Source organism: Bubalus kerabau, chromosome X (assembly GCF_029407905.1).
Source record: "Bubalus kerabau isolate K-KA32 ecotype Philippines breed swamp buffalo chromosome X, PCC_UOA_SB_1v2, whole genome shotgun sequence".
Taxonomy (NCBI): domain Eukaryota; kingdom Metazoa; phylum Chordata; class Mammalia; order Artiodactyla; family Bovidae; genus Bubalus; species Bubalus kerabau.
In genome coordinates, this window is record NC_073647.1 from 115,659,527 (window position 1) to 115,686,511 (window position 26,985).

At 41.0% G+C, this 26,985-nt stretch overlaps 1 pseudogene; it reads right to left on the reverse strand.

The window, feature by feature from the left end:
* Positions 1-24,843: 24,843 nt before the first annotated feature.
* On the reverse strand, positions 24,844-26,282 carry LOC129638736 (tubulin alpha-1B chain-like; annotated as a pseudogene).
* Positions 26,283-26,985: the final 703 nt, after the last annotated feature.

Genomic DNA, 26,985 nt, shown 5'->3' on the forward strand with positions numbered 1-26,985 from the left:
CCCCATGGAACCTCTGCCTTATAAGCTGGGGCAAGGGGAACTGGGGCTCCAGTTTTCTCAACGGTGCTTCATCCATAATAGAACTTCCATCTCATGAATGAGAGCTAATGAAAAAAGAAAGTCTCTGCATGCTCAGTCGCTAAGTTGTGTCTGACTCTTTGTGTCCCCATGGACTGTAGCCCACCAGGCTCTGTCCAAGACAAGAATACTGGAGTGGGTCACCGTTTCCTACTCCAGGGGATCTTCCCAACTCAGGGACTGAACTCGCTGTACTTGTCTAGAACTTAGCCTCAGCAGCAGGTAGCTGGGGACAGGGTAAGAAATTCTCACATCCAGCCCCTCCCCAGATGCTAAGTAACCCTTGGACTAGGAGCTGGGGAGAGTCTTGTACACTCAGCTACAGCAGCCTGGGGTCGAATTTCCATCTTGCTAAGCTGGAAAAGGGGAGGGAGACAGCAGAGTATTGGTCCAAGTACCACAGACTCTATCTGTCCTTTCCAAGTTTTAGTTGATTTTTCTGAATAAATGTCTCTTCATTTGCTGTATGCCCTTCGAACTGTTCCCAGAGGCTCTGGACAAGTGTTATTAAAAATGAGTTTTGCCAGTTTCTCTGGGGAAGGGTCTATGGAACTCTTCATATAGTCATGCTAGAAGTGGTAATCTTTGCCTTTGATTTTCACATTAATTCATGATTACTGGTTTTATGTATTTTCTTCTTTAGGTGAAAGTTAAGGTAATGAATTGTATCCAGTATCAAATAATACTATAGGCTAAATTATCTTGATAAACCAATAGATCAGTCTGAAGAATTTCTATGAAAAAAGGAACCGTAACTAATCAGTTTTCAAGGAAAGAGAACCATACACAGAACATGGTTTCTAGGTGATTGACTCACTGTATCACAATGGATTATGCTTTTTAAAAAATAGAACATATGTTTAAATATTAGAATATTTGATTGAGTTGATTTAGTCATTATTATGCCAAATGCACCCATGAAGGAACAGATCCACAATTACTGATTCAGCACAAAAGTTAAAAAAAATTTAACTCTCTTTACTTCTTACATAACCACCCAGTTTGGCGTCTCTTCCCACCTTTTATTTACCTTCTTTTGAGATAAAACTTTAACAACCAATTTATTTAATGGTTTGACTTATTCTGCAGACTTGTTGAATGGCCAATTTTGCAGATATATTTTTCAGGAAGAATTTTTTTTTTTTCAGGAAGAACTGTTATTTTAATAACATGAATTCTTTCCAACAGTGATAATGGCAGACATTCTGCCTGGACAATGAGTTTTGAATAGTTTGCAATGGGGGAGCAAGATTGAACTTGTAGGATTTATGTACCCTGAAGGTATATAAAACCTACTCACTGTTCTCTCCTTATCAAAGATGATCAAAATCTCATTCTGTTTTAGTTCTCTCTACTGTTAACAAACCTATTCCTGAGGTCTCTAGCTCATATACTATTTTTTAAAATCAGAGACTATAAAGGAAGGACAGGATTACCATTTCTCTGGTTCTTTGGGAGCATAGTCCTATGGCATGAGATCATGAATTAATTTATCATAAGTGGTTACTTTTCAGTCCAAGTTATTATTGATCATATGTTTGAAATAAATACCAACTAATGTCAATGGGGTCACAAAGAGTTGGAAATGACTTAGCAACTGAACAGCAACAACAACAGCAAAAGCACTTATAGCTATTGTAACTATACTAGTAAATATAACTGAATGTCCCAAATCTCCAAAGACAGTCTCCCCTGAGACATATCCCAGCAGAAATAAGAGAATGCAGTTGGCCATCTGGAGGTTCCACATCCACAGATTCAACCAATCCCAGATTTGCAGTTGGTTGAATTTGCAGATGTGGAACCTGTGGATACAGAGGGACAACTGTACTGTACCATTTTATATGAGGGATTTAAGCATCCATGGATTTAGATATCTACTGCGGAGTCCTGGAACTGATCCCCATGGATATCATGTATGACTGCATACAATTTTCTAAGATTGCTTTCCAGAAACAATGTAAGGTTAATATCACCCCTTTTGCTGGGTAAGAAGAAGAACTCATGCCAGTTATGTGGCTTTTGATTCTGAGATTTCGCCTTTGACACATCAAATTCAGCGCTAATGTTGGGGGATATATATATATGTCTGTGTATCTTATAGGTATGGAGATATACATATATATGTATATGGATATATATACGCATATATCCACATATATATATATATACAAAACAAACAAAGAAATAAATACTAAATCTCAGTGCAAAATCTTTTTTAAAAAGTAGATTTCTACTGGGATCAAACTCTATGGTGAAGTGGTTTGTAGGCAACAAAAGCCTCTAGAGAATCACTATTTCCTTTTAAAGATTTTGTTGTTGTTGTTAAGGCTCCAAAAATCACCCTCTTAATGTGTTTTTGAAAAAATAAATTGGTAACAAATTTCAGTGTTTTAAAATTCTATTAAAATGCCAACTGCTTTCTTTCAGGCACAGCTGAGTTTGTTTCAGCCTCCGGAGTGGTACTAATTTTCATTATTTGCAATGCAAGCATTCACACTTACAGTAAATTATCGGCACGCAGTTATATTTAAAGTGAATATTATTTAAGTATTGAAGGGTATGGAATTATATTCATTGAAACATAATTAAAGTACAGAGACATATAATAATAAGTTGGTGGACGTATGTGCAATAATAATTCAAGGTAATCACTGCATTAGGATTGTGTTGCAGATTAGAACTGAATATAATGAAGTCTCCATTTAATTAGTGCACTTTAATTCTGAGGCAGATTAGAAGCAAAGGGTACTTTAGAGAAGTGCCAGTTCCTATTCTTACTGGAGAAACAGGTGAAGATGGTGTTCTGAAAAGACTCTAATTTGAGTTTAGAAGTAGCCAGTGAAATGAGATACATAATTTTAACCTCTTACTCCATCACTCTGTTGCATGTACACAGGATAGAACTCTATGTTAAGACTGTACAAACAGTTCTTGAGTGGAGCACCTGATTACCTGTTTCCCAATCAAGCCCATCTATCCCTCCTGCCTTAGCTCACATTATTCTTCCACAGACAGCCTCTGCTCTGGCCAAACATCCTTGGTCTTGGCACTGGAAATACCCTGAACACTTTCCAAGAACATGTATGTCAAGGCTCCTGGTGAAACGAGGTCCCAGGACCAAGAGAGTGATTTAGCTAGTCTTCAGAGCTCTTCTGGGTTGGCCATCCTACCCCTGCATATGGCCACATCCTCTGATTCCCAGGAGGTCTTGAATTTCAGCTTCTTCCAGTCCAGCCAATCGGCCCTGCCAGCAGCTTCCCTGAATTGCTGTCAGAATCTGCTTGTGTGAGAAAATGATACTGTGTTCTGGCCCAGACTCTTTCTGATCCTTTCCACCTCCTAGTTAAGGCTCTGCACGGCCCTGAAGTGCCCAAAGGCCAAACCAATGCATCCTTCTTAATTCCCTCACTGGAGCAGCTCTAAGGCCTCCAAAGTCACTTCTACTTCTGAATTCCTCTGACTCTGATTTGTTTGGGTGACTCACAGAACAATTCATGGACAGATGCTGAAGCAATACACTATACACCATTCTTCCCAATAACTTTGTAAGCTTTCTGTGAGGACAATTCCTCCAAGACTTTTATCCTCAATGGCTACCACAGTGCCAGTTGCCTAAAGCAGTTATTTATATAGCACAGTGGTTAAGAATGTGGGCTTTGTCTGTATAAGAGTCAATACAAAGGGAGATTTGGACTGGCAGATATCACCTCAACCAAGTGATCATCTCAACCAACTAACATCGCCAATAATGGAACCAACTGACATCATGTGTCTCCTGATTGAATGCACAGAGAAAGGCATCATTTTTCCAGTCACCTGGCCCCAAATAGATAATCTGAGTCTAAACATGTGGAAACATCAGATAAACCAAATTGATCCACATTATATAGAATAACTGGTTTATAGTGTTCAACCATGTCAAGATCATGAAAGACAAAAAAAGACTGTGGAAATGTTCCAGGTGAAAAGTGGCTAAAGTAATGTGACAATTGAATGCAATGTGTGATCAAAGATTTGATGCTGAACCACAAGACTTTTTTCTATAACAGACATAATTGGAACAATTGAAATAAGATTTGAGAATCTGATAAACAGTATTGTTTCAATGTTAATTGATAGTACAGTGACAATTGTACTGGGTTTATATAAGAGAATGTCCTTGTTTTTAAGAAACACACTGAGGTATTTAGGGGTAAAAAAGCTTCATGTGTTCAGTCTACTCTCAAATGGGTCCAAAATGATGTCTATACATATCACATATATGTACATTACATATTAACACACATATAAACATACATAAACACACAGGAAGAGAAGGATAAAGCAAATTATGGTAAAAGGCTAACATTTGGAGATTCAAGAGCAGGGTATATGAAATTCTCTACTACTCTTGCAACTTGCAGTCTGACAGTATATCAAAATGAAAGTTTTGGTTTGTTTTTGTTATTTTGTGAAATGTAGACTGCAGTATGAGTCTCACTGGATTGGAGTCCCAGCTTTGACATTCACCAGTCATATGACCACAGGCAAGGTACTGGGCCCCTGCCACACTCAGTTTCCTCATCTGTACTTTGAGGATAACAGTATAGCCTTGAGGGGCTGCTATAAAGTGCCCAGAGGAAGCTCTTGGTAAATGATAGCTTCCATTATTAAGTGACCCAGTCCACATATCCTGCAGCTTACAACAACGTGATGTTAGGGAATCATGAATTACTTGGGTCAGGAGGGTTAGAACACTATATGAGTTTCTTACCTACTTCCTAGGGATCTTACTGGCTGCTATGTGTCCTGAAAGCACATGAGGGCTCTTGTGCCTAATTTTTAAGATTGCTAGCATGTTCAGATTAAAGAAGGCTTAGTTGGCTTTGGAACCCCATCCAGGGCTAAATGACAATAAGATGACTAATCACCCTACAGGTAAGTGACACATGGCTGCCCATTGGGACAGAATGGGCTTTAACATATCACCGGGTGAATTGCATGTGCTTGGGGCTGGGTGTGGGTATCTGTCCTTCTCTCTTACCCAACAGAGAGCTGTTTGGAATAGTTCAGAATCTCATTTGTTTTCCTGAACTTGAGTTCTAAATTCAGAGTGATGTCTACATGGGAAAGAAAGGAATAATTATAGGCCAAGTCTAGACCAAGTCCTGTATTTTATCAAAGAGGAAAACAAGGCCCAGAATGCCAATGAGACAGGTTTCCGATTACCCCCTCCCCCATGTTTTAGCATGTGGAGGGCTGGAGCAAGACTCCTAACTCTCATGTCATTGTCCTTCCCACCAGGCCAATGCTTTGCAGCACTGGGCTTGGTAGAGTCAAGGAATGCAAAGAAGCTTGTGTAAAGGGCACCGAGGAAACCAGAATTGAAAGATACACGTGTACCCCAATGTTCACCACAGCACTGTTTACAATAACCAGGACATGGGAAGCAACCTAGATGTCCATCGGCAGACAAACGGATAAGAAAGCTGTGGTACATATACACAATGGAATATTACTCAGCTATTAAAAAGAATGCATTTGAATCAGTTCTAATGAAGTGGATGAAACTGGAGCCTATTATACAGAGCCAAGTAAGTCAGAAAGAAAAACACCAATACAGTATATTAACGCATATATATGGAATTTAGAAAGATGGTAACGATGACCCTGTATGCGAGACAGCAAAAGAGACACAGATGTAAAGAACAGACTGTTAGACTCTGTGGGAGAAGGTGAGGGTGGGATGATTTGAGAGAATAGCACTGAAACATGTATATTATCATATGTGAAATAGATCGCCAGTCCAGGTTCGATGCATGAGACAGGGTGCTCAGGGCTGGTGCACTGGGATGACCCAGAGGGATGGGATGGGGAGGGAGGTGGGAGGGAGGGTCAGGATGGAGAACACATGTACACTCATGGCTGATTCATGTGAATGTATGGCAAAAACCACCACAATATTGTAAAGTAATTAGCCTCCAATTAAAATTAAAACAAAAAAAAAGTTTCAGAATTATCCAAGTGTAACTTCAGAGGCAATGACCCTGGATGGAAGTAACAGCTGAAATGCGTTTTTTTGTTTGTTTGTTTTAAACGTGGACATTCAATTCTCAAAAAAAAAAAAAAAAAAAAAAGAGAGAGAGAGAGAAGCTTGTGTAAAGGGAACAATATGAATAAGGGCCAATGATCCCCCCTCGCAGGCTCACACCATTCACAACTAGAGGGCTTCTCTGCTGAAGGTTGCAAGGACCCCAGGTCACAGCAATGCAGGCAGAATAGATGGCAACATTTGCTGACACTTGGGCAATAGCTTTCTGTGGGCCCAGGTAGTGAATTTCATGTTTCCTCAAATTGTGTTGTGTTTCTACTTCACTGGAGAAAATAAAGCGTTTGGATTTCATTACACAGCTTGCTCCCATGATTTTTATACCTTTTTTCTTATTTCTTAGTCAAGAGGCTTATTACCACTTTCTCTGGTTCTAGTTTCTGCCACGCTGCTTCAGCAATCTTCCTAGTTTCTGCTTTGCTGTGACTGTCTTGGACTTGAGATATTAAGTGTGGCTTTGGTATCAAGTTCACAGCTGACTTTGACCTTGACTAATTCAGGGAGCACAGGACAGCTGTAGAAGGAAAATTCAGAGTTTACTTTTGTTACTGGTTGAGAAATCTATTTCTAAAAACAACTTGAACTTAGATTTGAAAAACCATAGACTCTGGGGAGGGAGGTGGGATGGATGTTCAAGTGGGAGGGGACATGGGTTAACCCTATGGCTGATTCATGTTGATGTTTGGTAGAAACCAACACAATACTGTAAAACAATTATTCTTCAATTAACAATACATAAATTAAAAAAAACAAAACCCATAGACTCTTGGAGCTGGACATTTCTTTAGAATTCATCACACCCCCTGAGAGAATTTTCTGTTGTCTCGAACACCTGAAAACAGGGACAATCAATTTTTATCAAATTTTCCTGAAAAAAGGTGGTACAGTTAACATAGAAACTAAGTGGAAGAATTGTTTTTCCCCAGCATACGGCTGCTTCTTTAAGGAAAGTTCTCAAGGCTGAAGAGCTAAGTGAGAATCTGATAGCAACCAAATTCTAGAATGTTCGAAAAAAGCAATCTGTTTTGACAGAAGCATGCACCCGTAAGAGAGCAGAGCAGATTTCTGAATTCACTATGAGGCTCATGTTATTTGCTTGGCAAGGTGTTAAGACACATTTTAGAATGTCGCATAGGCTTCCAATGCAGTGATGTGGTGAATATCACATGTGGTGCTCTCGCAAGGATCTTTACTTTGAATACATATATATAACCAAAACATCAGGAGTCAGCATCTCTAAATTTGAATTTTAAAACATTGGTATTGCTAAAAAGTCAAATAAATTTATCCAAACATCCAGAATCTTGACTCTCAACTCTTAGATATGAACGTATTCTTTTTGTTTGTTTGTTTTTTTGGCTGCACAGCGTGGCATGTGTGATCTTAGTTCCTGGACCAGGGACCGAACCCTCGCCTCCTGCATTGGAAGCTCAGAATCTTAACCACTGAGCAACCAGGGAAGTCCCTGAAGGTAGTCTCTTAAGGAAAACATTTAGATGCCTAAGCTAGTAGATTCTCTCTTGGTAAGAGCAATGCCTTTCTGTAGAGAAAAATCATAAAATGTAAAGATAATGTTTCTCTCCATTTAGTGATGTGAATAGTTCTTGGAAAATGGGAGCACTTCATTTTTGTCAACCTTGGCTTCTGGCAGACATGTGCAGCCTGCCACTTGTCCTTAGGGAAGATATGTAATGGCAGAGGACCCCCAGAGAATCAGTGAGCCACTGACAGCAGTCAGCATTTGCTCAAGGGGAAAATGGAGAAGAAGCAATAGCCCAGAAACCTGGTTGCTCAGTTAAGTTTCAAGAAAGCAGGTTTTAGAGGGGAGGGATAACTCAGGAGCTTGGGATGAACATATACACTCAATTATATATAGGATATATAACCAACAAGGACCTACTGTATAGCACAAGGAACTCTACTCAGTATTGTGTGAAAGCCTATTTGAGAAAAGAAAGAATGGATATATGTACAACTAAATCACTTTGCTGTACACTTGACATAAGCACAGCATTATAAATCAACTATACTCCAATATAGGTGCCTAATATGCTACTGGAGAAGAGTGGAGAAATAACTCCAGAAAGAATGAAGAGACAGAGCCAAAGCAAAAACAATGCCCAGTTGTAGATGTGACTGGTGATGGAAGGAAAGTCCGATGTTGTAAAGAGCAACATTGCATAGGAATCTGGAATGTTTGGACCATGAATCAAGGTAAATTAGAAGTGGTCAAACAGGAGATGGCAAGAGTGAACATTGACATTTTAGGAATCAGTGAACTAAAATGGACTGGAATGGGTGAATTTAGTTCAGATGATCATTATATATACTACTGTGAGCAAGAATCCCTTAGAAGGAATGGACTAACCCTCATAGTCAACAAGAGTCCGAAATGCAGTACTTGGGTGCAATCTCAAAAATGACAGAAAGATCTCTGTTAATTTCCAAGGTAAACCATTCAGTATCACAGTAATACAATTCTGTGCCCCAACCAGTAACACTGAAAGAGCTGAAATTGAATGGTTCTATGGAGACCTACAAGATCTTCTAGAACTAACACCCAAAAACGATGTCCTTTTCATCTTAGGGGACTGGAATGCAAAAGTAGGAAGTCAAGAGATACCTGGAGTAACAGGTAAATTTGACCTTGGAGTACAGAATAAAGCAGGGCAAAGGCTAAAAGAGTTTTGCCAAGAGAACACACTGGTCATAGCAAACACCCTCTTCCAACAACACAAGAGAAGACTCTACACATGGACATCACCAGATGGTCAATACCAAAATCAGATTGATTATATTCTTTGCAGCCAAAGATGGAGAAGCTCTATACAGTCAGCAAAAACAAGACCAGGAGCTGACTGTGGCTCAGATCAGGAACTCCTTATTGCCAAATTCAGACTTAAATTGAAGAAAGTAGGGAAAACCACTAGACCATTCAGGGATGACCTAAATCAAGTGCCTTACAATTATACAGTGGAAGTGACAAATAGATTCAAGGGACTATATCTGATAGACAGAGTGCCTGATGAACTATGGACAGAAGTTCATAATATTGTACAGGAGGCAGTGATCAAAACCATCCCTGAGAAAAAGAAGTGCAAAAAGGCAAAATGGTTGCTGAGGAGGCCTTACAAATAGCTGAGAAAAGAAGGAAGTGAAAGGCAAAGGAGAAAAGGAAAGATATGCCCATCTGAATGCAGAGTTCCAAAGAATAGCGAGGAGAGATAAGAAAGCCTTCCTCAGCGATCAATGCAAAGAAATAGAGGAAAACAACAGAATGGGAAAGACTAGAAATCTCTTCAAGAAAATTAGAGCTACAAAGGGAACATTTCATGCAAGATGGGCACAATAAAGGACAGAAATGGTATGGACCTAACAGAAGCAGAAGATATTAAGAAGAGGTGGCAAGAATACACAGAAGAACTGTACAAAAAAGATCTTCATGACCCAGATAACCACGATGGTGTGATCCCTCACCTATAGCCAGACATCCTGGAATGTGAAGTCAAGTGGGCCTTAGGAAGGATGGCTATGAACAAAGCTAGTGGAGGTGATGGAATTTCCAGTTGAACTATTTAAAATCCTAAAAGATGATGCTGTGTAAGTGTTGCACTCAATATGTCAGCAAATTTGGAAAACTCAGCAGTGGCCACAGGACTGGAAAAGGTCAGTTTTCATTCAAATCCCAAAGAAAGGCAATGCCAAAGAATGCTCAAACTACCCCACAATTGCACTCATCTCACAGGTTAACAAAGTAATGCTCATAATTCTCCAAGCCAAGCTTCAACAGTATGTGAACCATGAAATTCCAGATGTTCAAGCTGGTTTTAGAAAACACAGAGGAACCAGAGATCAAATAGCCAACATCTGTTGGATCATCAAGAAAGCAAGAGAGTTCCAGAAAAACATCAATTTCTGCTTTATCAATTACTCCAAAGCCTTTGACTATGTAGATCACAACAAACTGTGGAAAATACTGTGTGAAAATTCTGAAAGAGACGGGAATACCAGGCCACCTGACCTGCCTCCTGGGAAATCTGTATGCAGGTTAAGAAGCAACAGTTAGAACTGGACATGGAAAAAGAGACTGATTCTAAATAGGAAAAGGAGTATGTCAAGGCTGTATATTGTCACCCTGCTTATTGAACTTACATGCAGAGTACATCATATGAAATGCCAGGCTGGATGAAGCGCAAGCTGGAATCAAGATTGCCGGGAGAAATATCAATAACCTCAGATATGCAGATGACACTATCCTCATGGCAGAAAGTGAAGAGGAACTAAAGAGCCTCTTGATGAGAGTGAGAGAGGAGAGTGAAAAAGCTGGCTTAAAACTCAACCTTCAAAAAACTAAGGTCATGGCATCTGGCCCCATCACTCCATGGCAAATAGATGGAGAAACAGTGGAAACAGTGACAGACATTATTGTGGGGGGCTCCAAAATCACTGCAGATGGTGACTGCAGCCATGAAATTAAAAGACACTTGCTCCTTGGAAGAAAAGCTATGACCAACCTAGACAGCATATTAAAAAGCAGAGACATTACTTTGCCAACAAAGGTCCATCTAGTCAAAACTATGATTTTTCCAGTATTCACGTATGGATGTGAGAGTTGGACTGTCAAGAAAGCTGAGAGCCAAAGAATTAATGCTTTTGAACTGTGGTGTTGGAGAAGACTCTCAAGAGTCCCTTGGACTGCAAGGATATCCAACTAGCCCATCCTAAAGGAAATCAGTCCTGAATATTCATTGGAAGGACTGATGCTGAAGCTGAAACTCTAATACTTTGGCCCCCTAATGCAAAGAACTGGCTCATTTGAAAAAGACCCTGATGCTGGGAAAGATTGAAGGCGGTAGGAGAAGGGGATGACAGAGGATGAGATGGTTGGATGGCATCAGCGATTCAATGGACATGAGTTTGAGCAAGCTCTAGGAGTTGGTGATGGACAGGGAAGCCTGGCGTGCTGCAGTGCATGGGTTTGCAATGCGTCGGACATGACTGAGCAACTGAACTGATACTCCAATAAAAGCAAAATTAAAAAAAGAAGGCAGGTTAACAAATTAGTCTTGGTTAAGTTGCCATGACGTGAAACTAAAAGTTGAAGCTATGGTTGTGGATTAAAACAGATATTTCAAAAGAGCCCAAATGTCTTTTCTCTTGCAAATCTGCTTTGGTCTATTCTATCCTCTTTCTTCTGCCTCCGCTTGGAGTCAATATCTCATTCTTAACCATTGTCCCATAACTGGCTACATTGGTCTTGAGTGAGTCTCTCCCTCTCATCCAATGTGGACTCCATACTGCTGCTAGGGTTGGCTTTAATTTAAAAAGAAGGAAAAAGCTTTGTGGAAAATTGGAGGCAGTCAGGATGTCCAATAGCAGGAAAATAATGGAAGCACTTTGGTTTATCCACGTAGAGAAGTATTTATTGTGTAGCCATTGAAGGCTGAGCTATGGAAGAGTTCTTCATGACCTGGGGAATGGCCATCATAGGGCACTGGGTGACAGAAGTGATGTGGCTTGTGCCACCTCAACCAAGTAACCTGAGCTCCAGGGCTTCTTAGCTTTTCTAAAGCTTTTACTGGGACTTCCCTGGCAGTCCAGTGGTTAATACTCTGCCCTTTCAATACAGGCAGCTCTGGGTTCCCAGGCATAGTTGTGACTTTCCACTCTGCTTTTGAAACCCCACCCCAGAACCACATGTCTGGATGGACTTCTTTGAATGAGGCTCCTTCTGGCTTTCTCAGGCCTTGAGATCTTTCTTCTTGGGTCCCTTACACTCCTGCATGCTGGCAGTGACCCTTTCAGCTCATGTTAGCTGGTCACTTGGAATGGTCTGTTTTGGGTGTGTGCAATATACCTCTTCATGCTAATGGCTCCTGACATTTGTACCCCTCAATCATCAGGGCTATAACACCCCAAATCTGGAGCTTACCAAGCATCTCTTAATGTGCTGGACAGGAATGGATGGATCAGGAGTTCACATTGAGGGAAGAGAAGCAGGGCTCAGCCTGAGAGACAGGATATCACAGAGAGAGGACATTCATCATTGGCAATAAGCAGTGCCCCTTGCACCGTGTCATGTTGGAGCTTCCCAAGGGACTAGGACTAGGTGTCTAAGGGAAAATGCAGACTGGTGGAGGTTGTGGTCCTCTGTCTAGAGGGTTTCGAAGAGCCTGGGGCAGGGATCCTGGGCTCTGCTTTGTGCCTCTGAACAAAGACACCCTGGAGACAGATGGGCCCTCTCCCCACCTTTCAGCTGAAGATGTAGCACAGCATGGTTAGGAAAGTGAGAACTTAGGAGCCAGGAGGAGTAGCTGGGGCTTGGGTTGGCAAGTGTCAGCACAGAAGCCATGAGAAGAGGTAGAGTGAAAGATAAGAAGAAGGAAATTCACAGGATGCAAGTGGAGTCTCAAGGACCCTCAAACTGCCAGGAAGGGAAATAGTAGTTCCGGGATTCAGATGAATTTTGAGGGTTTGGAGTGTGACTGGTATTCCTCACTGTAATGAACTTGTTTCTTCCTTTGGGGGCATGACCCAATGCAAGTTACATGTGGAACAAACCCTCAACCGAGGATGATCTTCCCATTTTTTTTTTTCTATTCAAGGCCCATCCCTTCCCAAAGATGAAGAGGAATGACATCTACTTTGCACTCTCCATTTCTCCCAGAGGTGTTTACTTTTGAGCAAAATGTGTGCCCCTGGACTTCCCTGGTGGCACAGTGGATAAGAATCCACCTGCCAGTGCAGGGGACATGGGTTCAATCCCTGGTCCAGAAAGATTCCACATGCCTCTGAGCAACTAGATCCATGCACCACAGCGACTGAGCCCATGCTCTAGAGCCTGAAAGTTGCAACTACTGAAACTCAACGCACCTAGAGCCTGCGCTCTGCAACAAGAGAAGCCAGTACGATAAGAAGCCCGTGCACCAAAACTAGAGAAAGCCAGCACACGAAGACCCAGTGAAGCAAAAAATAAATAAATTGTTTTTAAAAGAATCTTGTGTCCCTTACAGCAGGTGGGATTCTTCTATTACACTAATTGAATGAGATTATTTCTTTTCCTTTTTTAAAATTATCTTGAGATGGTATTTATTTACTTGGCTGTGTCAGGTCTTAGTTGCAGCATGTGGGTTCTATTGCTGCAGCACATGGGCTCCCTAGTTGTGGTGTGTGGGCTCAGTTTCCCTGTGGCTTATGGGATCTTAGTTCCCTGGCCAGGGATGAACCTGAATCCCCTGCATGGCAAGGCAGATACTTAACCACAGGACCACCAGGTAAATCCCCAGTGAGATTGTTTCTGTGCATTGAAATTCAGAAAGCAGATCAGATGACTCCAGGAGAGGGGAATGGGAGGACTGTGGCCCGACCTTAACTGAGTTAGAATGGCAGTTGCTAGGATCCAGGTGCATGGAAACCCACTCTCTTTCTCCTGGCTCCAGGTTGTACCAGCAGGGACTCAGGGCCCCATGACCTCAAAGAAGTCAAATCATCCTCTATTCTGCTTATACAGTGAGTGGCATTGTCCCTTATATGAAACTCATGATTTGTTTTTTTTTACATGGACAATGAGCTCCTTGACCATTAGGTGAAGAATTAGTCTCATGTCATTGGCCTTTAGTCTTCTTCCCTCCAAAAGGTAATGGGTTGTCTATCTTTGGTTTTCACAGTAATTCAAAGCAAAGACATTCATTCATTTCACATCTTAAAAATCAAGCATTCTTGACTCTGAAATGATTTTATGGGTTCAGTGTCTCAGACCATAATAATTGAGTTGGCAATATGAAAAGTCATTTACAATGAAAGTATGATGAGGTGCCTCTTCATTTGATACTAGAAATGTCTTCTATAAATCCAGCTTATTAAAATAATGAGTCTTTCATAATACCCATGCAATTTTCAAAAGAAATGGTCATAAAATTGCTATAAAATATTAAAAGTCTGTTCTCTGTTGATGAGAATGACAAAAATATTGATGTAGGCCCACTAAGATGCACCAAGCACATGCTTATCAAAAGTGATAGATGAGAATTTTTTTTCTTTTCCATTATAGCTTATTATAAGATATTAAATATCTTATACAGTAGGACTTTATTGTTTATCTATTTTATATTTAGTTGTTTGTATCTGTCAGTCCCAAACTCTGATTTATTCCTCCCCAACCTCTTTTCCCCTTTGGTAACTATAACTTTGTTTTCTATGTCTGTGAGTCTGTTTTTGTTTTGTAAATAAGTTCATTTGTGTCATTTCATAGATTATACATGTAAATGACATCATATGATATTCATCTCTCTCTGTCTAATTTCACTTAGTATGATCATCTTTAGGTCCAGATAGATGGTGATATTGAAATATTTCTTCATACCATAAACAAGATGATATGCTTTTATTTCATTTTTTCTTAGTATTTTCTAGTTAGAAGAGACATCTTCCACCTTTATGAGTGTGATATTCATACATCTTCACAACTTTATGGACTTCCCTGGTGGCTCAGATGGTAAAGAATCTGCCTGCAATGTGGGAGACCTGGGTTCAGTCCCTTGGTTGGGAAGATTCCCTGGAGGCGGGCATGGCAACCCACTCGAGTATTCTTGCCTGGAGAATTCCATCAGACAGGGGAGCCTGGTGGGTTACAGATCATGGGGTTGCAAAGAGTCAGACACAACTGAGTGACATACATCTTCACATATTTTATAATTATATATTTTTATTGAGATAATTAACATAACATACAATTCACCTATTTAAAGTATATAATTCAGTAGTTTTCAGTGCACAGAGTTGCATAACCATTCTTACAATTTTAAAACATTTTTGTCATCCCCAAAGAAACCCTATTCTCATTAGGTCACTTTCCATTTCCCCTCAATTCATTCCCCTTGCCACCTTAACCAAATACTAATTTGCTTTCTATCTCTAAAGACTTGTCTATTCTAGATATTTCATATAAATGGAATCATACAATATGTGATTTTTTTGTGAATTTCTTTCCCTTAACATAATGTTTTCAAGGTTCACTCGTGTTGTGTTATGTTAACAGTACTGTGTTCTTTTTTATGGCTGACTAAACAGTTCCACATTTTTTAATGTTCTTAGGCTCTGTATAAAACATTTTCATGACCATTCACTTATTCACTTATACATTCACTCCTCAACAAACATAAACATGCAAGGCATCACGTGGGTGCTTTAGGGAGTAATAATGGAATAAAATGGTTCTTAATGCTCAAAAGTTCACAAATTACTTGTGAGGGTAGGGATGTGAAAAGAGCTAATCAAAACGGCACCTGGAAGAGAACAAATGTGAAATAAAGGTGTAATCATTGTGCTACGAGAATGAAGAGAAAAGAGCAGTTACTTCTAGCTTCAGTACCGAGAGAGATTTATGAAAAACCTGGTAACTCACCCTGATCAATGGACATCACCACTGCAAGCAAGCTGCCCAAGCCTCCCTCATCATAGGAAGCCATCTTTTCAAAGACTGATCCAATTTCCTCCTTAAAGATGAACTTGATAATGGCCTCTGTTGCCATTTGATAGAGGAGAAGTAATCAAATTTCTGTTACAACAGAGCAGAAAAGGAGAGGATTTATGTGGCTATACTTTACAAAGCCCACAGTAACTTACAACTCTAAAGCATGTATTATGAGTGCTCTTATTTTTAAAAACCCTTGCATCATGAACATAAATGACTATGGAGGGACCACCTGGTGACTCTGAGGCACTTGTAAACGTGAGCTCTCTCACTTCCTCACTGGGTTCTCTGAAATTATCACCACTGTGGCATCCATGGAGCCCTTGGCTTTAAGGATCTTGTTCTGATAAAACCCAAATGGTGGGCGTAGGAGGCTGCTTTGATCTCAGCAGAGCTGCCTCACTGCCAGGCCTCTGGGAAGGGGTAGTCACTAACTTAGCCCAGTCATTTCTTCTCTCCCTTGCTGTCAGAATCATCCCCAAATGAGCACTTAGTCAGCACATACATGAAAGTTGATGCATTTTGGAGAGATGCTAGGAAGAGCTGCTCACTGGCCAGAATGATTAGGAGGGAATGGAATTAGGTCTGGAGTTGCCACATGAAGAAGCTTGATCCAGCAATAGCTGTTGTCCCTTCCTCAGCGCCGAAGAATTGATGCTTTTGAACTGTGGTACTGGAGAAGACTCTTGAGAGTCCCTTGGACTGCAAGGAGATCCAACCAGTCCATTCTAAAGGAGATCAGTCCTGGGTGTTCTTTGGAAGGATTGATGCTAAAGCCGAAACTCCAGTACTTTGGCCACCTCATGCAAAGAGTTGACTCATTGGAAAAGACTCTGATGCTGGGAGGGATTGGGGGCAGGAGGAGAAGGGGACCACAGAGGATGAGATGGCTGGATGGCATCACGGACTCGATGGACGTGAGTTTAGGTGAACTCTGGGAGTTGGTGATGGACAGGGAGGCCTGGTGTGCTGCGATTCATGGAGTCGCAAAGAGTCCGACACGGCTGAGTGACTGAACTGAACTGAACTTCCTCAGGCAGACAGAGTCACCCACTGGTGTTTTAAAATGTTCTTTGCAGCAACTTGGGTGGACCTAGAGAATATCATACTAAGTGAAGTAAGCCAAATCAGATCAAATCAGATCAGTCGCTCAGTTGTGTCCGACTCTTTGCGACCCCATCCATGAATCGCAGCACGCCAGGCCTCCCTGTCCATCACCAACTCCTGGAGTTCACTCAGACTCACGTCCATCGAGTCAGTGATGCCATCCAGCCATCTCATCCTCTGTCGTCCCCTTCTCCATCTGCCCTCAATCCCTCCCAGCATCAGCGTCTTTTCCAACGAGTCAACTCTCCGCATGAGGTGGCCAAAGTACTGTAGTTTATCATACTAAGTGAAGTAAGCCAGATAGAGAAAGGCAAATATCATATGATGTCACTTATATGCAGAATCTAAAAAAATGATACAAATGAACTTATACACAAAACAGAAATAGACTCACAGACATAGAAAACAAACTTATGGTTACCAATCGGGAAGGGGGGAGGGATAAATTAGGAGGTTAGGATTAACATACATATAGTACTATACATAAAATAGATAAACAACAAGGACCTACTGTATAGCACAGGGAACTCTACTGAATATTTTGTAATAATTTGTAAGGGAAAAGAATCTGATAAAGAATATTTATATGTATAACTGAATCACTTTGCTGTACACTTGAAACTAATTCAACATTGTAAATTGACATACCTCAATTTTTAAAAATCAGGATGGGGAACACATGTATACCTGTGGTGGATTCATTTTGATATTTGGCAAAACTAATACAATTATGTAAAGTTTAAAAATAAAATTAAAAAAATAAAATAAAATAAATAAAAATTATGGGAAAAAACAGTTCCCACAAATTACTGGACACTACAACCTCCAAGGTGGAGTCTCTCCCCTCCCCTTGAATGTGAGTGGGCCCATGGCTCACATCCAATGGATAGAATGTGGAGAAAGTGCCCTTGGGTGACTGTTGATGGTAGGTCATAAAAGGTAATACAGCTTCTGCCAGGTTGTTGCTCTCTCGAGACTCTTGCCTTGGGATACCAAACCCATCACATAAGAAGTCTGGCTGCCAGAGGCCTCCATGCTAGAGTGACTACACAGAGGTGGAGAGAGATGCCTAAGGAGCAACAGCTGTGTCAGCCCACAGCTGTGTGAGTCTCCCCAGCCTCAACCTCCAGACGTGTGAGTGGGTGAGCTTTGGATGGATCTGGGCCCCAGTCTTTGCGCCACCCTTGTTCATGCCAAATGGAGCTGGCCTTTGAGTCACCTCAGCTGACATGGAGCAGAACAGGGACCAGTTGTCCCTTCTGAGCCCTGCTTAGATTGCAAATTTGTAAGCAAGATAAATGTTGCTATTTTAAACGACTAAGTTTTGGGGTGATTTATTACACAGCTGAGGAACTGGAATACCTACTTAATTCTGTCATACAATCCGTTTTATTTTTCCCTGAATCCACCAATCTGACTTGTTTAGCCGGATGTAAGCAGAGCCAGACTTGTTATTTTTGGATACGAAATTTTCAGTTTAGGTCTTCATTTCTGGGACATGTCGGCCATAGTCATTTCAACTGACCCTCATTTAGGAGCAGAGAAGGGGCTGATTTTTTTTCTTCTCTTTTTATTATCTATGGGAAAGATCTTTTCTCAACTCCGTGGCAATTTTGGTTGTTGCAGGCTTTCTTTTCCCACAAGGAAATGTTTTCATCCCTTTCCTGAATTTGGCACCGCTCTCTGTTCATTTTGAAATCACAGCACTTAATAGTGATTTATTTACAGAAAAAGTCATCTCTATATAATTTTCTCTCTCCATGACAGGAAGCTGATGGGTCAGTGTATATTTTAATGCTATTTTTTTCCTGCATATTCATTTGCTGATTTAAGGTGGGGGGTGGGGTATGTTCTATGTTTTTGACTTCTTGGAAATAAATATTCAGGCCATTACTCCAAAATAGTGGCGTGAGGACTCACAGACAACTGGATATTTAAAAATGAGAGGAAGAGAATGGAATCTAGAAAAAAGCTAATACGAAGAAAAGTAGTCAAGAAATATCTCAGTTCTTATAAAATCATACTTTTGGTACCTCAATCACCTAGTATACATCTGTGAACCAAGACAAGTGAACCTAGGGAAGGAAATGACAAGTATGTAGAAAAACTTGTTGTTTTTGATGAGTGTTAAAAAGCTCTCATAATTTATTCATGGACTAGTTCCTCAGCTGTCTTTCAGAGACTGTTTCTTCACAGGGAAGTAAATTTAAGCTTCTGAATTTGAAAATACTTTACACAATATTGTAACATTTTTGGTCATCTGATTTCCCACAGCATGGTGGATTAGAATTGGCAAATAAGCAAGGGAGGAAGTATTTAAGGGGAAAAGATGCTAGAGACAGGCACAGTGACTGTGGGGAATAACATCTGAGAACAGGAGACCAAAAACTGAGAAAGAACCTCAGAAATCAGCACGTGTTAGTCTGGTGCCCATGGTACACGGGCAAATAGCTCTATAGTCCTCAACAGTCCAGGAGAACATCATTAATATGCAATCATTGATAACTTTTACTTGGTGACAAGTCAGGGTTAAATTTTGCTCAGGACACACTTTTTATAAAACCAGGAACAATTGTTCCTGCCATATTATAAAGAAACTATAGAAAATGATCTAAAGGAACACACTTTAACACTTAAAGGGATAACTTTCAGTTACCTAGAAAAATCACGGATGTGGAAACCTTTTCTCGTATATTGTTGAATCAGGACTTGCTGCATTATGAATATTCATCTGAAATGGCTGTGGAAGTCATGTTGATTAGTATGAGGGATCAAGGATTAGATTTGTGTCTCTAATGAGACTGGAGGGTTATCTATTCATTTCTTTTGCCCAGCGCCCTCCCTCCTTCCTTCTGATGCAAGACTCTGCTTTCTTCTGGGAGATGCTCCTTTAACCCTAGGGTCAAAGGGGAATTGTCATCTTCTGACAGACCCCACCTCCTCTACCACAGTGATTGGCTAGAGGTGGCACCTGACTAAACTGGCCTGATCCCTGGCCACAGTGAGGGGACTCAGGGATGAACTTGTGACCTAAGATGGGCCCGTGGCCTCCAGGAGTTTTTAATTAGAACAAAAAAAGAAAAAGGTCACTTTGAATGTATGTGGACCCCAAAGCTGCCAGGGCCTTGGTCTCAGCTTCTGGGCAAAAGCAGGGCAGAGAGAATGTCACAGATGCAGAGAGAAACACAGAGTACAGCTGCAGAGATGAACACTGGTTCTGAGGAACTTCTTTCCAATGTATGAGGTCCCTGGAGCTGTCCTGATTTTGCCTCTGTGACTCTTGTTTGTTTAGCAAATCACTTGCTTCTCGGAGCTCCCCGCAGCCCTTTCAACAAATCCTCTTTGGCATAAGCGATTTCATTTGGCTTTCTGTCATCTGCAGCTCAGATTCCAGCCAAGCACAGGGAACTCTGGAAACTGTCTGAGGCCCTCTGAGCAGGTCACTGCAATACTGAGAGTCTGACGTTGATAACAAGAGGGGAAAAATGAGAAGCAGCCCCTGTTTGTGTAACTGATCAGGAGCTGGTATCTCTCAAGTCACGTGATTGAAAGGAAGAGCTGCTGCCTAGCCGAAGGAGGAAAAGATCTCCAGGGCTATATGTAATAGGAGTCCATGCAGCTATTTCCCTTATCAGATTTCCCTTTTCAGAGCAATTCAAGCCAAATGCTCAGCCTTACTCTCCCGCCATGCCCCCTTAGCGCATGCACCATCCCAACTTCCAGAGGCGAGCCTGGCGGGGAACTCACTGAGGACGCTTCTTCCACTTCTAACTTTCTGAATCTGTGTGGCTACTGAAATCTCTCCTGTTGTCCACCACTGCCGTTTCCTCAGGACCAGGAGAGAGGAAAATGGTCCTCATTGCTAAAGGCCTACCTCTAGGATGACAAGTTCATAAACAGTGTAGAGAATAATAATGATAGCTAACACTTAGAGCCAGGCACTAAGTGATTGGCGTGTATTATTTTATTTAATCCCTGCAAATCAATGATGTAATACTAATATAATTTCTGTTTTAGAGATAGGCAGAGTGAGACTTAGCAAGATTAAGAATCTTGCAATAGGCAATGTTTTGAATACAATAGAGCCAGGTTTTAAACTCAGGCACTCTGAATCTAGAATCCTCTCTCCTTCAGTTCAGATCAGTTCAGTCACTCAGTCGTGTCCGACTCTTTGCGACCCCATGAATCGCAGCACGCCAGGCCTCCCTGTCCATCACCAACTCCCGGAGTTCACTCAAACTCACGTCCATTGAGTCAGTGATGCCATCCAGCCATCTCATCCTCTGTTGTCCCCTTCTCCTCCTGCCCCCAATCCCTCTCAGCATCAGAGTCTTTTCCAATGAGTCAACTCTGCATGAGGTGGCCAAAGTACTGGAGTTTCAGCTTTAGCATCAATCCTTCCAAAGAACACCCAGGACTGATCTCCTTTAGAATGGACTGGTTGGATCTCCTTGCAGTCCAAGGGACTCTCAAGAGTCTCCTCCAATGCCACAGTTCAAAAGCATCAATTCTTCAGTGCTCAGCTTTCCTCTCTTCTTAACACTATGCTACTAATACATTGCCTTCCAGACGTGGGAGACTGGCTGGGGCACTTAGGTGACGTGGCTTCATCTGTTTGGCTTCCTGGTGTCATCACTGTTGTCCCTATAAGTGGATGAGACAGATTTGCGGAGGTGAGGTCTACCACTCTATACTCTGTGGGAAATCCCCATCATTTTACTGTTTTCAAGTCAGAACTCTTAACCTAGTCTTATGTCCCTCATACACCACTGGAGCCCTTAACCTCAAGAATGGCTAACTCTGGGTAGAAACTATGAGCGGCAACCACTCTATGGATGGTAATAAAAACAGAAACAATAGCAGCAGACCCTGATATAACACTCTCTGTGTGAGGTATTTTACATATGCTAATTGATTGATGCCTTGCAACAACCCTATAGGATAGTTACTATTATTATCTCCATTTTGTACAGGAAGAAACTAAGGAAAAGAAAAGTTAAATGATTTACTTGAGTTACACAGATAGTAATTAGTGAAACTTGAGATTCAAAATTTATGCATTCTGGCTTCATAGTCTACTGTTTCAGCTTCCATGTCATATTGCTTCTCTGTCTATCTGTCTATCTATCCATCTATCAAATAACTAACACACACATACCACTGAATTTGGTTTGCTAATTTTTTTTGTAGTTAGAGGTTTGAATACCAGTCTTTGTAAGTGTGATTGGCCTATACTTTTTCTACACTCTCTTTTTTGTTATTGGTATCAAGACTGTATTAACTTCATGAATTTAACTAGATAGCTTTCTCAAGCTTGCTAATTGTATTGCCTAAGTCTCCTATAGTTTCGTACTGGTGTTTTATAGTCTTAATTTATTAATTTCTAATAAGCCTGTTAAAATTCTCCTTTAGAATTGTGCTTTACATATTTCAAAATTATATCAGTATAAAAAGGGATGTAAAGCAAATTCCAAAATTAAATATAAAGTGAAATAGATGAACCTTTAGAGTATATCAAATCAGTAGCATTACCCACAGAGAAAAGATTTATTTTAAATGACTTGAGCACAATACTGTACATTCTTGGTGGAATATATCATAAAGACATAAAAGGCTACAAAGACATCTTAAACTTTCCTCAGTCATTTTATTTTCAGAAGTAATACTGACATTGCAATTTTGAAACTATTTTTATATATTGTAGGGAAAAGCAAAATATGTAACTATGTTCATTTTATTAAGAATCAAGAATTTCAGTCAAGAAAGCAGAGAAACAAATATAAAAATAAAAGGCATTAAAAAAATCACTTGAGGTCCAATTTGAATTAAAAACATAGACTGTTATTACAGTAAAATATAATTTTTACATGTTTACACCAGGGTTGGCAAACTTTTTCTGTAAATGGCTATATAGTAAACAGCTCAGGCTTTGCAGGTCATATTGTTTCTATTGCAAGTATTCAACTCTGTTCTTAGTGTGTGAAAGCAGCCACAGACAATGTGTAAACAAATGAGCATGACTAAGTTCCAGTAAAATTTTATTTACAAAAACAGGCAGTGGTTTAAGGTCCATAGTTTGCTGTTTTCTGACCCCTGGTCTAGACTCCATGCCTGTGCACCCAACAGCAATGAGACTATTTAGCACCTACATTTTGGTTTCTGAATTCTATTTCCCACTAAAAGGAATCAAGGTTTCTTGGAGAGATAGCTGACTCCAGACCTAAGGCAGAAAATGTTTAAGATAAGCCTGGGTTGCCTTCTGGCAGAGAGCAAAAGAAAAATAAGATCGGCATCATACTGAAGGTGTTCCCACTGGCCAATTTGACTGAGCAATTTGAGCATCAAATAATGATAATGGCTGGGAGGTGGAGATGTTGAATAATATCCCCCAAAATGAGAAGGAACTTTGAAAAATGAAGCAGGCTACTCCATAAAGTACAATTATGAAGTTTATTGTGGGTGACTTACATACAGGCAGGACTGAGCAGATGATCATCCAGAGGCATTCACAGCTGCACTCCACACTGCAGAAAGGGGTACAGGAGAATTTAAATGGGCCAAAGCTAAAAATAGAATCTGACTACTAGGGAGAAACACATCTGCTTGGATGGAAACTAGAGGGGTTCCCCCTGGGGTGGGAGGTGTCTCATGACCATTAACCATCTGTTTCAGCAAAAGGCACTCTTCCACTTTTCAGATCAGATGAAGGCAAGAGTAGAAGTTGACAGGGAACTTCTCTGGCTTGAGTGCATTCCTTCTGAGTAAGCTAAAGCTCAGTTATGTGGAAAGGGGAAGGGGTAAAGACTGCAGGCTGGTATCAAAATGGAACTGACAAAATGGAATCAGTGTAATTCAGCAACACATTAATGATGATGATGATAAATATAATTGATTATAAATAAGTAAGGGCTCCCTGGTGGCTCAGCTGGTAGAGAATTTGCCTGCAATGCGGGAGACCTGGGTTTGATTCCTGGGTCAGGAAGATCCCCTGGAGAAGGACAAAATTCATACATTTATATTGATAATAAAAACAAGAAAGAGAAAGAAAAACCATTCATTTGCCGGCATTAAAAATGACTTTTTTGGGGGGCCATACCCCTTGGCTTGTGGGATCTTACTTCCCCCACCAGGGATCAAACCTGCCTGATGATGATCTTTGCATTAACTTTTTCTCCAAAGATTTGTAATTCGAAAAAAAGTTAAGTATTTCTCTTATTTTACGTGAACAGAGAAGCTTCTTAAGAATTACAACTGATAAATATAATGGATGATCAAATTATAAAGTCACCATTGTGCAAACGGTAGTGACACAATTGATTCAGAAAGAGGTTATCAATGGATGGCAAAACCATTAGATGTCAAGCTGTTGATAAATAGGTTTGTTGCATGGTGCCAAATTGTTACCTCAGAGATAATTTGCTTGCTATAAAGGGAAAAGTGTACCTTTGCAATGTAGAAATCTGGTGGTTGTCATTTTAAGTCAGGAATCAAACTTAACGACACTAAGAGCGTGGCAGTCTGATATTTTGTATTCCTTGTATGACACAGTATGAAGTAAACAGCATATGAAATATTATTGTCTTTCAACCTTTTGCATGGGATACAGTGGCTAGAAGAATAAGTTAAATGATACCACAAGGAAACAGTCAAATCCAGAAAGATGGAAGACATTCTACAGGGCTACAAATTGATCTTCCCTCTTCAAAGTCATTTAAATGCAAATTTAAAAGACATGGAGACAATTTTAGGTTAAAAAACAATAACAACAAAGAAATTACAAAAAATGCATTTCATTAACTTTGGATCATTTTTTGAAATAAAAGTAGCTGTATAAAACACATTTGGACAATTGAGGACATTTGAATATGGACTACATAGTAGATATTTTAAAGGAAATATCATTACTTTTCTTAGGTGTGAAATGGCATTGTGGTGATATAAGAAAATATCCTTATTCTCGGGAGATACATGTTCAAAAACGTCAGGAGTGTGATATCATGATACTTGATAGAAAAGACTATTAAGTCAAAATAAATTTTTTTTCTTTTTTAAAATCTTTACTTTTGAGACAGGACATAAGTCTTATAGACACACATGGAAAAGCAATGCATGATCATAGTTGAAAGTGAAGACAATCTAGTCAGAAAGTTTTTACACCTGTCAACTAATGCTGAAGCTGAGTATGACATGCTGCAGGGCTCAAAGGAATGGTAATTAGTATTCCTCTCCTTCTTCCTCTCCCTCTACCTCAACAGAATCCACACCAACCTCCTCATAATCCTTCTCAAGGGCAGCCATGTCCTCCTGGGCCTCAGAAAACTCTCCTTCCTCCATGCCCTCACCTACGTACCAGTGAACAAAGGCATGCTTGGCATACATCAGGTCAAACTTGTGGTCCAGGCGAGCCCAGGCCTCAGCAATGGCTGTGGTGTTGCTCAGCATGCACACAGCTCACTGTACTTTGGCCAGGTCTCTGCCAGGTACCACAGTGGGAGGCTGGTAATTACTGCCAACCTTGAAGCCAGTGGGGCACCAGTCCACAAACTGGATGCTGCGCTTGGTCTTGATGGTGGCAATGACAGCATTGACATCTTTGGGAATCACATGGCCATGGTACAACAGGCAGAAGGCCATGTATTTACCATGGTGAGGGTCACATTTCACCATCTGGTTGGTTGGCTCAAAGCAAGCATTGGTGATCTCTGCTACAGAGAGCTGTTCATGGTAGGTTTTCTCAGCAGAGATGACAGGGGCATATGTGGCCAGAGGGAAGTGGATGTGGGGATAGGGCACCAGGTTGGTGTGGAACTCTGTCAGATCCACATTCAAGGCTCCATCAAACCTCAGGGAAGAAGTGATGGAGGACCCTATCTGGTTAATAAGGTAGTTAAGATTCGTGTAGGTTGGGTGCTACGACAAATGTCATAGATGGCCTCACTGTCTACCATGAAGGCACAATCAGAGTGCTCCAGGGTAGGGTGTGGTGAGGATGTTGTAGGGCTCAACTATAGCTGTGGAAACGTGGGGGGCTGGGTAAATGGAGAACTCCAGCTTGGACTTCTTGCCATAATCGACAGAGATGTTCCATCAGCAGGGAGGTGAACCGAGAGCCAGTTCCCCCACCAAAGCTGTGGAAAACCAAGAAGCCCTGAAGACCTGTGCCCTAGTCAGCCAGCTTCCGAATTTAGTCCAAGAAGAGGTCAATGATCTCCTTGCCAATGGTGCAGTGACCTTGGGTATAGTTATTGGCAGCATCTTCTTTGCTTGTGATGAGCTGCTCAGGGTGGAAGAGCTGGCGGTAGGTGCCAGTGAGAATCTCATCAATGACTGTGGGTTCCATGTCTACAAATATTGCCCTAAGCACATGCTTGCCAGCACCTGTCTCACTGAAGAAGGTTTTGAAGAAGGTTTTGAAGAAGTCTCCTCCCCCAATATTGTCACTTGGCATCTGGCCATGAGGCTGTAGAGCTCCTAGCAGGCATTGCCAATCTGGACACCAGCCTGGCCAACGTGGATGGAGACGCACTCACGCATGGTGGTTACAGGTCAGCAGGCACAGGAAACAGGAGTAGACATGGGTCCTGGTTATTGTCCCTGATAAGCTAAGAGTCGAGGTAAGTAACACACTAGCATGGCAAAATTTTACCTCAAATCTAGTTGGTAGATATATCAGTTCAGTTCAGTTGCTCAGTCATGTCCAACTCTTTGTGACGCAATGGACTATAGCACACCAGGCTTCCCTGTCCATCACGAACTCCTAGAGCTTGCTCAAACTCATGTCCATTGAATTGGTGATGCCATCCAACCATCTCATCCTCTGTCGTCCCCTTCTCCTCCCACCTTCAGTCTTTCCCAGCATCAGGGTCTTTTCCAATGAGTCAGTTCTTCGCATCAGGTGGCCAAAGTATTGGAGTTTCAGCTTCAGCATCAGTCCTTCCAATGAATATTCAGGACTGATTTCCTTTAGGATGGACTGGTTGGATCTCCTTGCAGTCCAAGGGACTCGCAAGAGTCTTGTCCAACACCACAGTTCAAAAGCATCAATTCTTTGGTGCTCAACTTTCTTTATAGTCCAACTCTCACATCCATACATGACTACTGGAAAAATCATAGCTTTGACTAGATGGACCTTTGTTGGCAAAGTAATTTTTCTGCTTTTTAATATGCTGTCTAGGTTGGTCATAGCTTTTCTTCCAAGGAGCAAGCGTCTTTTAATTTAATGGCTACAGTCACCATC